Here is a 16,353-nt window from a genome sequence, read left to right as displayed (position 1 = left end):
ACCATTATCTTGGTACATAAGAAAAATCGGATCAAGAAGGAAAAAAAACTGAGAAAGAAAACAAAATGCAGCAAACAACAAAAAGAGTGAAAATGCTATGTTGTGAACCACACTCAGTTCCCACAGGCCTTTCTTTGGGTGTATATGGCTCTCTTCATCACTGAACAATTGGAACTAATTTGAATCATCTCATTGTTGAAGAGAGCTATGTCCATCAGAATTGATTATCATATAATATTGCTGTTGCCATGTACAATGATCTCCTGGTTCTGCTCAATTTACTTAGCGTTAGTTCATGTAGATCTCTCCAGGTTTCTCTGAAATCATCCTGCTGATAGTTTCTTACAGAACAATAATATTCCATTATAATCTATACCATAACTTATTCAGCCATTCTCCATTTGATAAGCATCCGCTCAGTTTCCAGTTTCTTGAGAGGCCATTCTCTAAGCACACAACATTTTAGAAAAATATTCAAGAATATTAGGAATATTCATCAAATCTAACCTCAGACACTAACTGTGTGACCCTATGCAAGTCACTTAGTCCTGTTGGCTTCAGTTTTCTCATCTATAAAATGAGCTAAAGAAGAAAATGGCAAACCACTCCAGTATCTTTACCAAGCAAACCCCAAATGGGATCATAGAGAGTTGGACATGACTGGACAACATATCTCTCTTAATAGAGTGCAAAATTATTGATGGCAGGGTTTATTTTATTTTTGTCTTTAAAATCTCAAATGTCTATAATAGCATCTAACACATAGTAGGGAACTAAACAGTTTATAAACATTTGTTAAGCACCTACTATGTGTCAGGCACTGTGCTGGTCATTGGGAATACAAAAGCAAAATTGGAATAAATTCTGCTCTTTAAAAGTTGAGAGATGTTGAACTATAAGTGTGTACAATTATATATATATAATAACAAGTAGATACATAATGAAATGCCGTAAATAGAAGGTAGTTTAGGAAAGAAGGTAGTAGCATTTGGAATAAAAAAAAGCTTTGTAGAGAAGACAGTGCTTGAGGTGAATGTTGAAGGAAATAAGGAATTCTGTGATGTGTATAGAATGTGAAGGGACAGAACCAGGAAATGGAGTGCCATGGGGGGGGGGGGGAGAGGGGGAGACAAGAAAATGAACTGGCTGAATTGTAGTGTGCTATAAGGGGAGGAAACTTGAAAATTAGGTTGACCCCAAGTTGCGAAGATCTTTAAAAGCAGAGGAGTTCATAGTTTATGTTAGATATAGTAAGAAGTCAATGTCATTTATTGAATAAGGGAGAGATGTGATCAGACCTGAACTCAAAAAAACCACTTTGCATCTTTTTGGAAGACGGATTAGAGTAGGGAGAGACTTGATATAGGGAGACTAGTTGAGAGATCAATGTACTAGTCCTGGGGAGAGGGGATGAGAGTCTGAAACACCTTATAAATACATATTGATTGATTCTTTCACACCATGAAATTCAATTATTCATTTATAAAATAAGAAAGTTTAAAAAGATCCATTCTCTAGTGCTAACATTCTGCAATTCTTTTCCCTTTGGGTGAGACAAGAAGACAGTTCCAGTTAATAGAGTCCTTGTCAGTTTATTTTAATTAGCTTCTAGTTAATTTAGGTTCTTCTGGTTTCTTTGTGCTTCATGCTATCAATGGGCAGCAACATCCTCTGCAATTGTCTAGGCAAGAGAAGAGGCCCCAAGGGGCGATGGGCTGCTGCTGGCCACCATGCATAGTCAGGCAGGGTAGCTCCGTGCAAAGGGTACATTTCAAAGAATCTCTCATTCCCAGGGTAACCATTTCCCTGGCACTGCAGTGCCCTAGATAGTAGGTATTTGCTGATCTCTCTGTTGCTGCATGTTTAGCTGACTCCGTTGCAAACAGCATCACAAGAGATATTTCTGTATATGTGACAGCCACTTCTTTGCTTCCATATGGTCTATAAATGGTTCCCTTGTCCCTGTTCTTCATAAGGTTGAGGCTCATTTCCTGGAGCCCATCGCTTATAAAGGGCAAGAGGCAAAGGCTGTCAAGGGTTTCTTCCTTTGAGGATGGAGCATGATATTGCCAGGGTTACTAATGATAATGGGGAAAAGGAAGGAAGCAGAAGAGAGTGGGGAGGAAAGCTAGTTATGGAAAATTTAGCAGGAAGATGTAGTTGCAAGATCTTTCCTATAAAGTTTATAGTATCTTGACCTAAAAAGTGGCAGCTTCACCTCCTCAAATCATAAGATGTCAAAAGCTAAAAAGTCCTGAGACACATAGAATTTATAACATCCGCACTGCCAAGTGACCTTGCAATCATGGGCTCAGAAAGGCAAAGCAAGGACAATAACTTGGGTCATTTGACCCTTTAAATACTGAGTTAAAGTGTCATGTTTTTGGGGGGCAGACAGGTCTGGATTCTACCATTAGCTGTTGCTATAATTGTAACCAAGTCATTTCCTCTCATCATTATCTGGAGAATGATGCTTTCCTGTGTCTACCTCAAGAAGAATGCTGTGAAACTGAAGGTAAAGTTAAAAGACCTGTCTCAGCTCCCATTTCAAGCTGTGAGAGCTTGAAATCCTGCCCTCAGTTTCCTCCTCTCTAAAATGGGGGTAAAACTTTCACTATCTCCATCATTCGGAGGCTAATACTTACATTTCTTTAAGGCTTTATGTTGCACAAAATTCTTGTGGTGATAAATGGATAATGGATGAGCAACAGTTTGAAAAATATAAAAGACTACACAAATGGACAGGATTCTAATATTACTATTATCAAAAGTAAGAAGTAAATGGTGACCTTTCTATAATGGATTTTGAATAGATCATCAGGGTTGCTTTTTAAAAAAAATATTTCTTAAATAGAACTCTTTAAAAAAATTCTTAAGAAATTCTGGGAAATGTGCCATTGAAATATAACCCTGATTCACCAATGGTGTGCCCTTTGACATCCTTTCTCATAATGGGACCTGAGAAAGATTGCTAATGATAGTGAGTCAGGAAAAAGTAATATTTTTGAGACCCTTTGTTCCTTTCATGACCTTTATACTACCTAGTGTCAACCAAAGCAATAGACATTGTTTTCTTTGTGACTTTTAATTCCTAATATTTCAAATTTTTACTTTTTTCCTTTAGGCTTCAGATATTAGTACAAAGTACAAGGTACCTGGCTCAAGTGACTCTGTCACTCATTTCTATATGATCTTGAATAAATCATCCCCCCTTATTATGTCCAGGTTTCCTCATCTGCAAAATGAGGATAATAATAATAGTAATACTTGAATTATATAATTCAGGAAGCTGTTGTCAGAATCAGATGAGCTATTGTATGTGAAAGGCTTTGGAAGCTCTTAAAAAAAATGGAAACTCATAAGTGAAGTATCAAAGAGAAAAGTACTAGTATTGGAATAAAAATTCAAATCTAGCTCTCTTATTACAACTATGTGACTTCAGTAATAGTAATAATAACAGGCAGCATTTATATAGTGCCTACTCTATGCCAGATATTGTGCTACAAATATTACAAGTATTATCTCATTTGATCCTCACAACAGTCCTGAGAGGTAGGTGCTATTATTATCACCATTTTAAAACTGAAGAAACTGAGGTAAACAGAAGTTAATTGACCTGCCCATGATCATAAAACTAATATATGAGACTAAATTTGAACTCAGAGCCTCCTGACTCCAGACTTAGTGCCACCTACCTATCAGGTCTTACCTAGATTTGAGCTTTTCTAGATTTCAATTCCTTAATATTTAAAATGACAGAGATGGATTAGATTCTAAATTCCCATGATCCCAGGCATCAAAAAACATGGGTTTGAATACCAGTTCTAAAACTTAATGACTTCATTGAATCACTTCTTTTTAGAACTATATTTCCTTATCCAGAAAATGGTAATAACATCCATGCCATTTCCTTATGCAAAAAAATGATAATAATATCCATACCGTTGAATCCATAGGGTTGAGGTAGGGAAAATGAACAGTCTGCAAGGGTGATTAGACTTTGCTGTTCTAATAAACAGGCTCCATTTTTTCCTTGAAGAATTCCTAATTTCTTCCACCCCCCCAAAAAGAGAATGAAGAAATGGGCTCTTCATTCCAGCTCTATCTGTGATAGTTGGATAAGTCACTTCTCTTTGTTCTAAGTTTCCAAAGTCTTCAATGAGAAGACTTCTGAGCTCCCACACAGCTTGAGGATTTAACACTGTCTCTACTAACATGTGTTCAAGTATAAATGACTATTCCTAACATCCCATGTTCCTTGCTTTCCTAAACCTCTTTGTTCCAAAGCCTTCCCCTGTTGACTATTTCATATTCATCCTGTCTATAGCTTGTTTTACCTATAGTTGTTTGTATGTTGTCTTCTCTATTAGATAAACTCCTTGAGGTCAGGGGTTGTCTTTTGTCTCTTTTTGTATTCCTAGCACTTAGCATGATGCTAATGAATGTTTATTGATTGATTTTTTTTCTACAGGGTTCAAAGTTTCTTTGTTGTTAGTGTGTATGTTATATGAGTAGGAAAAGCAGCTATCTGCATAGCATGTTCTGAAGAACCCATTTGCCCCAAACTTTCCTCTACTAGCCCTACCATTGAGTTTGAAATTTCCACCACTAGTCAATCTCCTGAATTAATAGTTCTTCCTAAGTGCCTTTGTTCCCCAGAAGGACCATTCCTCCTGGCTCCCATATTAGTCCACAACACAATTTTTCTACATCCCCTATAATGGTTTATTGTTCAAGTATTTTATGAAAGTTCTTCATGTAAAGTGCTTTATAAAAGACTAACATTTGCAGGGCACTTTATAGTTGACAAAGGGCCTAAAATATTTACAATGAGCTTAAGAATTCACAAGGAGCTTTACAGTTTTCAAAGGGCATTGACATTTTCAGGACACGCTAAAGTTTACAAAACATCATAGATTAAAGGACTTTAACATTGACAAGAATTTTTACGAATTAATAAAAGCTTTGGAAGCTCTAAGAGAGATTACAAAGAGATTCAGTTTCAATAGAGCTTCACCATTTTTGCCACTTATTAGACATGTGATCTTTGTTGGAATCTTTACAATCTGCTAACTCATTAGAGTTGATAGATTATTGATCTGATTTTACTAGAAGATGTTTTGGGCCAGAACCTGAAACAAGGTACTAAGTAGAACTAATTGATACAATGCTTGTGTTCACACCTTTACTCATTGGAGTTCACAAATATGAGAGATTCACAAAGTTAACTGTATAACTTTGTGAATTCACACCTCCCTTGAAGCTCTTAGGACCAGAGAGCACTATGGGAGAAAACCTATAATCCCTCTCTCTCGTATCCCACAATTCCTCTCTCTCATATAAAAGAAACAGACAGAGGCTCTCGGACAGATTTCACTGGAATTACATGAAGAGTGGAGCTGGCTGGAGGCTGAAGAAAGCAGAGGCAGAGGCAGAGGCTGAAGCTGAAGGACAACCCTTTGGATTTGGAGACATTCAGAGGGAGCTCTTGGAACCAAGCAGAGAGATAGGCCTGTAAGAATCTAGCTATCCGGGCCCAAGGAAAGAGACAAGACTTGGAAGAAATAAACATTAGTATTTTTACCAGCTGGCTGCAGTTGGGATAATTTATTGATCTGAACTGATACTAAGGCTGCCTCCAAAAAATCTCCTCGAGAAACCTTCTCTTGCAGAGAGAACTATTATATTAAAAGGAAGAAAAAGAACTCCACAGATCTTGAATAAATGATTTCATTTATTCATTGATTAAATATGTATTAAGTGCTTAATAAATACTAGGCACCTCTCTCAGCTCAAGAACTAAATAGGTACTGTCCACTTTCAGGCTATCAACAAATAAAGTACTTTATAAATGGTATGTTAATTTATATTATACCTTCACAAATAACAAAAGAAAGACCAGAACCATTAACACCTAAATTTTTATTCCATTTAAGTTCACTGCTCTCCTTTTTTGATCCTTATGATAGTAGGAAGTTGACCTCAGGTTCTCAGAGTAAAAGGCAAGTTTTGAAAAAGCCTACCAAATGGGAAAATCTTCAAGCAGAGCGGAGGTAAATTCAGATGTGTCTGTTCAGTGTAACTGCCAGCCTTGCTAAGCTCAAATATTCTAATTATACAAAGTTGTTCAACAGATAAATTAATTCTCTGATCCACAAAAGGTCCCCAAACTACCTTCTAACATGTAGGTAGACTGTGGTCTCTACCTGTGGTAATAAAACATACAGTTATGGAAACCTAGATCTTTGTAGCTTTGAGTAAGATGTCTGGCTTGGTCTGGGGAAATGATGGGGAGAAGGAGGGAAAGGAATCAGATTCATAGTATAAATTTTGATGGAAAGAAGGAATAATTTGAGGCATTGGAAGACCTTGGGCAGATGGGGAATGACAGGTGGGGAAGGATGATTTGGAGAAAAAGAGAAGGTGCAGAAATGATGGGTAGGAGAATGCCCAAGAGTGTACTTTGTCAACTCAGAAGGCAGAATTACATTGATCCCTGAGGTACCTGAGTTTCTCTTAATTCTGGGATTTGCACAAGACCAGCCTTTTGGGTACTTTTCCTTTGCTCTCTTCCTGAATGGATGAGTTCACTTGTCTTTTACCTCTCATCCCAAATTCCCCATTTTGAATCATAGAGCTAGAAGAGTCATTAAGAGTTCATCTAGGACAACTTTCTCACCTTTGAGTCCCAAAATGGCTTGCCCAAAGTCACATAATAAACAGCACAGACAACATGTGTGCCTTTGACACCAAATCTAGTACTCCTTCCCTGACATTATGCCACTTCCTGTTTGAGTTTTTGTTCAAAGGTTTTTGATTCTATAGCTTGTTAGCTGTAATCTGCATCTAGCTTCTTTCACACGTTTGTTTGGCATGTGGCAAAATTTATGAGGTTGCTTTGTGATATGAGGGCAGGAAGTAAGGTAGACCACAGGAAGCACTGTATAGAAAAATGAAGCTATGGCAAATTCCTTCTTTTGTTGTGAAGATCTGTCCCATTCCAATCCCTCCTTTTTTCTTTCCCTCCCCACCTCCAATTCTTACAGAGAATATAGAACTAGAAAAGACCTTAGAATTTATAGTTCCCATCCCCTGGGGAATGACTGAGCAAGTTGCAATATATGATTGTAATGAAATATTATTGCGTTATAAGAAATGATGAGCAGGATACTTTCAGAAAAACTTGGCAAGACTTAGATGAACTGATACAAGGTCAAGTGAGCAGAACCAGGAGAACATCATACGCACTATCACCAGTACTGTATGAGGATCAATTGTGAATGACTTAGTTACTCTCAACAATACAAAGATGTAAGGCTATTCTGAAGGACTTATGATGAAAAAAATGCCATTTACCTCCACAAAAAGAAGCGACTTTTTTATTATTCTTGAATTTTTTGATCTGCATTTTCTTTTGCAACATGGCTAATATGGAAATGTTTTTATGAATGCATATATGTGATCCACATCAAATCGCTTGTCTTCTTCATAAGAAGAAAAAAGGAGAGGATTTGGAACTCAAAAATTTATAAAACAAGTGTTAAAAAAATTATTTATATGTAAAATAAATTGGAGAGGGAAATAGCAAATCACTCTAATATCTTTGCCAAGAAAACCCCAGAGTCAGACATGACTGAAATGACTCAACAATAACAACTAAGAAAATAAATAAAATCAGTCTTTCAAGCATTTTGATTTGATTTGATTTGATTTCCTTCTCCAGCTCATTTTACACATGAGGAAACTGAGGCTAACAGGGATAAGTGACTTGCCCAAGGTCACACAGCTCAGGTCTTCCTGACTCCAGGGCTGGTACTCTATCCATTATACCACCTAACTATATTTTCCTCAATTACATGTAAACAAAAATTTTTTAACACTTGTTTTTGTGGATGAGTAAGCAATTGTAATGGAAAACAGCAATGGATATGAGCTTGAAGCTTATATTTACTGCTTATTATTGTATTATTGACTTTCACTCTTTGGGTCTCAGTTTCCCTTCCTAAAAGAAGTGGACCACATGATCGCTATACTTTCTTTGAAGTCTAATTATGGTTACCCTTTCCTCATCAAAGAGGTTAGGGACACAGTGTCCCCATAGATTTTCCCAGATTGTATAAAAAATTTTTAGCCCTTTCTTTGTACCAGAGAAGTCTGAATTAATTATGGAATTAAAAGATTAAAATATGTTGATATTCTATAATTTTATATTATACACATAGTATTATACAATACTATACATATATTTTATGCATTTCTGAGTTTCTACACTTTTTTGGTATTGTCTGTTAACTTTCATGTATCATCTGTGGCTTCTGCAAAACTCCCCCCAAAATTCCCATTTTACTTCTTATACCCACTTATAATATATCAAGACCACTATGAGAAAAGCTAAAATGTGGAAAAGATAGTTGTACTATGAAACTCAGGTTTAAAGAGAGATCAAGTGCCTTCTCCAAGGCCACAGAGAACTAGGTGATGGTGATCTGTGACTCAAAACCAAATCTCTATCACAGCCTTCCACTGCGAAATGATGTTTTGGAAAGGGTACCTGTAAATGTTTGATCACTTAAATTGACAATGAGATCAGCTGCTCCAAGACAGATAAACTGGATCACCTAAGGAAATGGGCTTAGATGTAACAAGTATGATTCCAAGGCCAAATTACATGTAGTGAACATACATTAGTACTGTATACTGTGTGTGCTTAACAAATATCTGTTGCCTTAAATTAGTTGCCACACTATATGAAAGAATAAAGTTCTAAAGATTGAGTTAAAAAACATTAATTTTACTGATACTTTTTGTTTTTCTAAACATAACAAAATTTCTCTTCTATAGCCTTTTTCTTTTTTCTCCCAGAGAGCTATAATATTTTTAAAGACAAAAAGGAGGAAAAAAATCATCAAAACTGACCAATATGTGGCAAAAGTCTTGGGGATACATTGCTGTAATCTCTTTGCTAATATTTTATTTAAGATTTTTGCATCCAATATTCATTAGGGAAATTGATCCACAATTTTTTTTTCTTTGTTTTGACCCTTCCTGGTTTAGGTATCAGCACCATATCTGTGTCATAAAAGGAATTTGGTGGGATTTCTTCTTCCCCTATTTTCTAAATAATTTGTAAAGTATTGGAATTAATTGTTCTTTAAACGTTTGGCAGAATTCACTTGTGAATCCATTTGGCCCTGGAGGTTATTTATTGGGAAGTTTATTAACAACTTGCTCAATTTCTTTTTCCAGAATAGACTATTTAAGTAATTTATTTCCTCTTCTATTAATCTATATGGCAAAAGTCTTAAAATAAATTTACAATGATGGAATTCCAACTTCTGTAAATGAGAGGGTTTACCTTCTATGGAAGCATGTTTGCTTTGTAATTTTGCAATCGAATGTTTTAATTTTTTGTCATTCTTTCCATTTACTTTATAGTCATTGTATATATTGTTTTATTGGCTATTTTTTTATTGCATTCTGCATCAGTTGATTTGCATCTTCCCATTCTTCACTGTATTCATTATATTGATCATTCCTTATAGCATAGTACTTTATTCTGTTACATTCATGGACCACGATTTGTTTAGTTATTTTCCAATCAATGGTATCTATTTTGGTTTCAATTCTTTGTTATCACAAAAAGGGCTGCTATGTATTTTTATGTATATGGGAACTTTTCTTCTCATAATTTATGTGGAGTTTAAGCCAACTTTGAAATCAGAATCATATGCTCTTGCTGATATTGGAGATATGGGATAAAAAGAGGAAATTATTCCTCCTGAGGGGCCTTGGACATATTCTTGTGATGGAACCATTGGTGTCCAATCTATCAAAGAAGGAATAGTTATTGTCTGATGCTCCTGGAAATAGCATGATACCTATCTAACTTAATCTGATGAGTCTGGGTTTGGGAAGACAGAAGGGAAGACATAATACTAATCCAAGTATCTAGAATGGAGCTATCAAAATGCCCACTTAAAAGCATCTCCAAAATTTTCTTTATATTATTTCCACTGTATTATCAAAGACCAACCCAAATCACGGGCATATAAATCAAGAAATTTACTTATTTAAATAAGGGGAAACAGAATCAAATTGCTCCGAGGAGGTCTTATTCCTCAATATCCATTTAATATGTTGAAAACTTCATAAAGATGAGCTGTGTGACTCTGGACAAGTCATTATCTTTCTGAGTCTCAGTTTCCTCACAGGTAAAATGATGCACTTGGGAGGATCAAATGACATAATGGAGGTAAATAATTCTTTTCTTTTTTTTTTATTTTATTAAAGCTTTTTATTTACAAAACATATGCATGGGTAATTCAACACTGAGCCTTGCAAAGACTTCTGTTCCAAATTTTCCCCTCCTTCCCTCCCACCCTCTCCCCTAGGTGGCAGGTAGTCCAATACATGTTAAATATGTTAAAATACATGTATAGGACTGCTTGCCATCTGGGGAAGGGGGTGGAGGGAGGGAGGGGAAAAATCGGAACAGAAGTGAATGCAAGGGATAATGTTGTAAAAAATTACCCTGGCATGGGTTCTGTCAATAAAAAGTTATTTAAAAAATATGTTAAAATATACGTTAAATCCAATATATGTATACCTATTTATACAGTTAACTTGCTGCACAAGAAAAAATAGGATCAAGAAGAAAAAAAAAAACTGAGAAAGAAAACAAAATGCAAGCAAACAACAACAAAAAGCATGAAAATGCTATGCTGTGGTCTATACGCTGTTCCTACGGTTCTCTCTCTGGGTGTAGATGGCTCTCTTCATCACTTCACAAGTGGAACTAGTTTGAATCATCTCATTGTTGAAGAGAGCCATGTCCATCAGAATTGATCGCCATATAGTCTTGCTGTTGCCATGTATAATGATCTCCTGGTTCTGCTCATTTCACTCAGCATCAGTTCATGGAAGTCTCTCCAGGTCTCTCTGAAGTCATCCTGTTGGTCGTTTCTGCTGTAAATAATTCTTTATAAGTTATGAGATACAATATAATTACAAATCATTATTATTAGTCATCTCTGTAACTCTATATAGCTGCTACTGTTTAAAAGAATAATCAACAAACATTTATGAATTATTACTATGTATCAAGGTACTGTGCAACATACTGGAAGTACAAAGACTATAGTGAAGCAGTCCAGCAAAACACATATAAAGCAAATACTAGATAATTTGTGAGGGAGGTAAGTCTTTCCTGACTTTCTTTTAGGGGGGAGGTTGTTGGTACTTACTTGGAGATGGTACTTGAGCTAGGATTTGAGGAGAGCTCAGATTCAAAGAAGGAATGAAGCCAGTTACTATAAAGGCAAAGAAGAGATGGCATTTCATGAGTGAGATTTGGCAAATAGGTCAGTGTGCTTGGATCATAAAGTGTGTGAAGGAAAAGACAATGTGTAATAGGCAGAAGGGTCAGCAAATGCGAGAGGCCGCAGGGGGAGAGGGAAGAAGCACTGAATTTTGAAGTCAGAGGACACAAGTTCCCTCTGTGAGATCTGAACAAGTGACTGAACATTTCTAGTCCTTGGTTTTGTGATTTAGATAAGGACGAAGCTGAGCTAGATGATCTCTGAGACATTTCCAGATTTGAAATCCAGGACACAATGAATTGAATTATATGCAGTAAGAAAGGAGTGATGGAAGGAATAAAGAACGTTGGACTGGGCATCAAGAGCTGTTCAATTAAGATGGAGGAGTGAAAGTAGGGACTCCCCCTAGCTCTACCCTCACACTCTCCAAATAGCTTTAAATAATGAGTCTAACCAAATTTTAGAGTGTCAGAACCACAAAAAAATAGTTTAGGACAATTTTCCAGCCAAAGGCAGCTTGGAAGGGCCGCAGGGAGTAGTCTGTTGCATCAGGGTGGGTCTGGAGCTCAATTTCAGCACAGATTGTGCCAGCACAGCGGGACCCAGGAAACCAAGAAGTGGCAGGGATCTCCAAACCTCTCCATCCATAGAGACCAAGGACAACTCAGCAAAAAAAGGTTTGGTGCACTAGGATGTGAAGGAAGCCCCAGTCCAGAATCTGGCTTTGGAAGCTGTAGTCCCCACAGCAAAACAGTGAGAGGCTCTGAAGGAGGGTATTAGCCAACAAGTGTGTGTGGGGAGGGGAAGGAGTAAACGGGAAGGGACTAGACAGCTAGTCAGAGGGAGATTGCAGAGACCTTTTTTTTGGCACTGTGGCAGAACCCTGTTGCTTTGCCCATACTCAGACCTGAGAAGTAGTACTGGCTCACAGTACAGGTCCCTAAAGCTTGGGACATTACACCCTCAACCCTGGAAATAGAGTCCTACTTTAACAAAGAATTAAAAGCAGAATTAGCCTAGGAAAATGAGCAAACATTGTAAAAAGATTCTGACCATAGAACATGGAAGATGAAAGTACACATCCAAAATAAGATAACAAAGTCAAAGCTACAACACCTAAAGCTTCCAAGAAAAATAAGAATTGGTCTCAGGCCACAGAAGAGCTCAAGAGGGATTTTGAAAATCAAGTAAGAGAAAGAGGAAAAATTAGGAAGAGAAATGAGAGTGAGGCAAAAAGAAATACAAAAAGCTAATGAGAATTTCTTAAAAAGCAAAGTTGGCCAAATGGGAGAGGAATTACAAAAACTCACTGCGGAAGATAATTCCTTAAAAATTAGAATTGAGCAAATGGAAGCTAATGACTTTATGAGAATCAGGAAACAATAAGATAAATCCAAAAGAATGAAAAAATGTGCAATATCTCATTGGAAAAACAATTGACCTGGAAAATACATCTAGGAGAGAACATTTAAAAATTATTGGTCTGCCTGAAAGCTACGATTAAAAAAAAAAAAAAAAGAGCCTGCACCATATCTTTCTTTTTTTAATTTTTTTATTATAGCTTTTTATTTAAAAGTTATATGCATGGGTAATTTTACATCATTGACAATTGCCAAACCTTTTGTTCCAATTTTTCCCCTCTTTCCCCCATCCCCTTCCCCCAATGGCAGGTTGACCAATACATGCTAAAGCAGTGCAAGGGATAATGTTGTAAAAAAATTACCCTGGCATGGATTCTGTCAATATAAAGTTATTATAAAATAAAATAAAATATTTTTTTAAAAAAAGCATGTTAAAGCATATATGCTGGACCATATCTTTCAAGAAATTTCAAGGAAAATTGTCCTGGTATTCTAGAACCAGAAAGTAATATAAAAATTGAAAGAATCTACCAATCATCTCCTAAAAGAGATCTCAAGATGAAAACTCTCAGGAAGTTTATTGGCAAATTTTGGAATTCCCAGGTCAAGGAGAAAATATTGCAAGCATCCAGAAAGAAACAATTCAAGCATAGTGGAGCCATAGTCAAGATAACAAAAGATTGAGCAGTTTCTACATTACAGAATTGGAGAATGTGGAATATGATATTCCAGAGAGCAATGGAGTTAGGATTAAAACCAAGAATCATCTGTCCAGCAAAACTGAGTATAATCCATCAGGGGAAAAGATGGAGATTCAAAGAAATAGGAGGATTTTCAAGCATTCATGATGAAAAGACCAAAGCTAAATAGAAAATTTGATTTTCATATCTGTATATGAAACATATCTGTATATCAGACTTAGTAGAAGCATAAGGAAGTAATCAGGAAAAGGAAATCATAAGAGACCTAACAAGGTTTATTTGTTTATATCCCTACATGAGAAGATGCTAGTTGTAACTCATAACTTCCTCATTTTTAATTATGCCAGTTAAAAGGAGTATATATAGACAGAGGGCACAGGTGTAAGTTGAATGAGTGGATAATATCTAAAAAATCAAATCAAGGTGTGACAGAGGAATGTACTAGGAGAAAAGGAAAGAAAGAGGTGGAATGGTGTAATTATCTGCCACTAAAAAATCAAGAAAAAGTTTTTTACAATGGAGGGAAAAAAGAGGAACAGATAGGGAAGTGAGTGAACATTATTCTCATCAGAATTGGCTCAAAGAAGAAATAGCATACACACTCAATACCCTGCAGAAAAGAAGGAGGAGAAATTGGAGGAAAGACTGATCAAAAGCAAAACATTTTTGAGGAGGGACAGGGTGAAAGGAAAAAGAGAATGAGACAAATGGGGGAGGGGATAGTTAGCTATGGTAATTGTGAAAAGAACCGAAACAAACAGTATTGAGTAACTTGAAAAGCTATTAAGTATTTGAGGTCAGATTTGAACTCAAGAAGACTCATCTTTCTTATTTCAGGCCTGGCACCCTATCCACTGCACACATAGCTACCCCAGACATCAAGAGATCTGTCTTCAAGATCGGACTTTTCTATGAACTTATTCTGAGATTTCATACATGTCTTGTACCTCACTGGTTCTCTGTTCCTTATCTGCAAAATGTACTATCTGTCTTGCAGAGGTGATTTATAAATTGTAAAATACATTAGAAATATGAGTAGCTATTTTGTTGTTGTTTTTTCAAATTCAGTATTTTTTTTTTGGTAATTTAATTGGGATGGTGTTGAACATATAAATTAGTTTACATAAAATAGTCATTTTTATTATATTGGCCCTGCCTAAATATGAACAATTAACATTTTTACAATTATTTATATTGTATTTATATAAATAAGTTATTTTATAGAATTATTTTAAATAAGGTATCTCTTAACTGTCTTTTCTTTCAGGGTTTTGTTTGAGAACTATAGGAATGCTGATGATTTATGGGAATTTACTTTATATCCTGAAACTTTGCTAAAATTATTGTTTCAACTAAATTTTTAGTTGAGTCTTTGGGATTTTCAAATCATCTGCAAAAAGAGAAAGTTTTATTATTTAATTCCTGATTCTGTTTTCTTCTATTACTTTTTCTTTTCTTATTGCTATTGCTAGAATTTCTAATACAGTCAGCAAGCAAATATTCAATTCAAATAATCAGCAAGCATTAATAATGCAAATTAAGCTAGTAGCTTTCCCAATATGATCAGGTGTGAAACAAGGATATCAACCTCAGCCCTATATATATGGTTATACATACTTTACCAATTTCTTTCTTTCATTCCTTCTTTTCTTCCTTTCTCCATTCCCTTTTCCTGCCTTCCGTCCTTCTTTCTTCTCCCCCTGCCTCTTTTTCCCTCTCTATTTCCCCCTCTTTTTCTCTTTGTTTCTTTCATCTTCTTCCTTGTTTCACTTTTCCATTCTTCCTCCTTCCCCTTCCCTTTTCTTTCCCTCCTTATCCTTTCACTGTACCCATTCCTATCTCTCTCTATTTCTTTTTCTTTATTTCTTTCCTTCCTTCTTCCTTCCCTCTTCCTTTCTTCATCCTTTTTTCTCTCATTTTCTTATAAATCTTTGTGTATGTTAATAATATTAACTTAGAATTTGAAGGACTGTGACAGAGCACTGGATATGGAGTCAAGAATACCTGAATTCAAATTCCTTCTTCAAACACTTAATAGCTCTGTGACCCTTCAGAATAATTTAATATTCTCTCAGCCTCCATTTGTTGTTATTGTTGTTGAGACATTTTCAGTCATAACTATCTCCTTCATGACCCTATTTAGAGTTTTCTTGGCAGAGGTACTGAAATGGTGTAATATTTCCTTTTCTAGCTCATTTTGCACATTAGAAAACTGAAGCAAAGAGACTTACTCAGGGCTACACAGCTAGTGTAGTTTCTGAGTTTCTGAGAATAGATTTAAACCCATAAAGAGAAATTTCCTGATTCCAGGCCCAGCACTCTATGTACTGTGCTACCTAGCTGCCCAAAATTACTCAGCTGTAAAATAGCACCTACCTGACAAAGTTTTTATGAGGATTAAATAGCCTATATAGATATATAGCCTATATAAAGTGCTTTGCAAACTAAATGGTATATAATGTTAGCTATTCTAATTTCTGAGCATCCATCCTAGTAGCAAACACAGTAAATAAGTGCTTTGACACATGTACGAGTGAATAGAGAAGAGGGGGGACTCTGGGCAAATGAGCTATCCACCTTTCCAGCTCACTTAATGATACAATAAATCTTTCCAAATGGCACCACAGTAAAGTAGAAATTGCCCCAAGCATGAGAGATCAGGGTTCAAATTTCTGCTCTGTCACTTACTAAAAATGAGACATTGGACAATCCTTTCTCTGAGTCTTCCTCTTGTGATTTAAGGGATTTGGGCTAGATGATTTCAAAAGTGCCTTCAAGATGGTCAAACTTTTTTAACCCACATTTCCTTTCTACTGTCCTCATCACCCCCAACACCTGAGACCTCCAGTCTCAAATAAATAAAATAATACTTGCCTTGCAGGATTTCCGGATTAGATCTTTAGTTTACCCTCTCTCACGCTCTGAGATTGGGGAGCTGTACTTTTGTTTCTCTATTTCTAGCTCCAAGTTTCA

The 16,353-nt window shown here is 36.1% G+C and overlaps 1 protein-coding gene across 5 annotated transcripts in view; it reads left to right on the top strand.

Moving 5' to 3' along the window:
* The window catches only part of EVL (Enah/Vasp-like), a 261,471-nt gene that overhangs the window by 125,148 nt on the left and 119,970 nt on the right, over positions 1-16,353 (top strand). The gene's annotated exons all lie outside the window — the stretch shown is intronic.

Source organism: Antechinus flavipes, chromosome 2, assembly GCF_016432865.1.
Source record: "Antechinus flavipes isolate AdamAnt ecotype Samford, QLD, Australia chromosome 2, AdamAnt_v2, whole genome shotgun sequence".
In the NCBI taxonomy this organism is placed as follows: Eukaryota; Metazoa; Chordata; class Mammalia; order Dasyuromorphia; family Dasyuridae; genus Antechinus; species Antechinus flavipes.
Note: the sequence above shows the minus strand (reverse complement) of the source record. Positions and strands in the feature narration are given on the sequence as shown.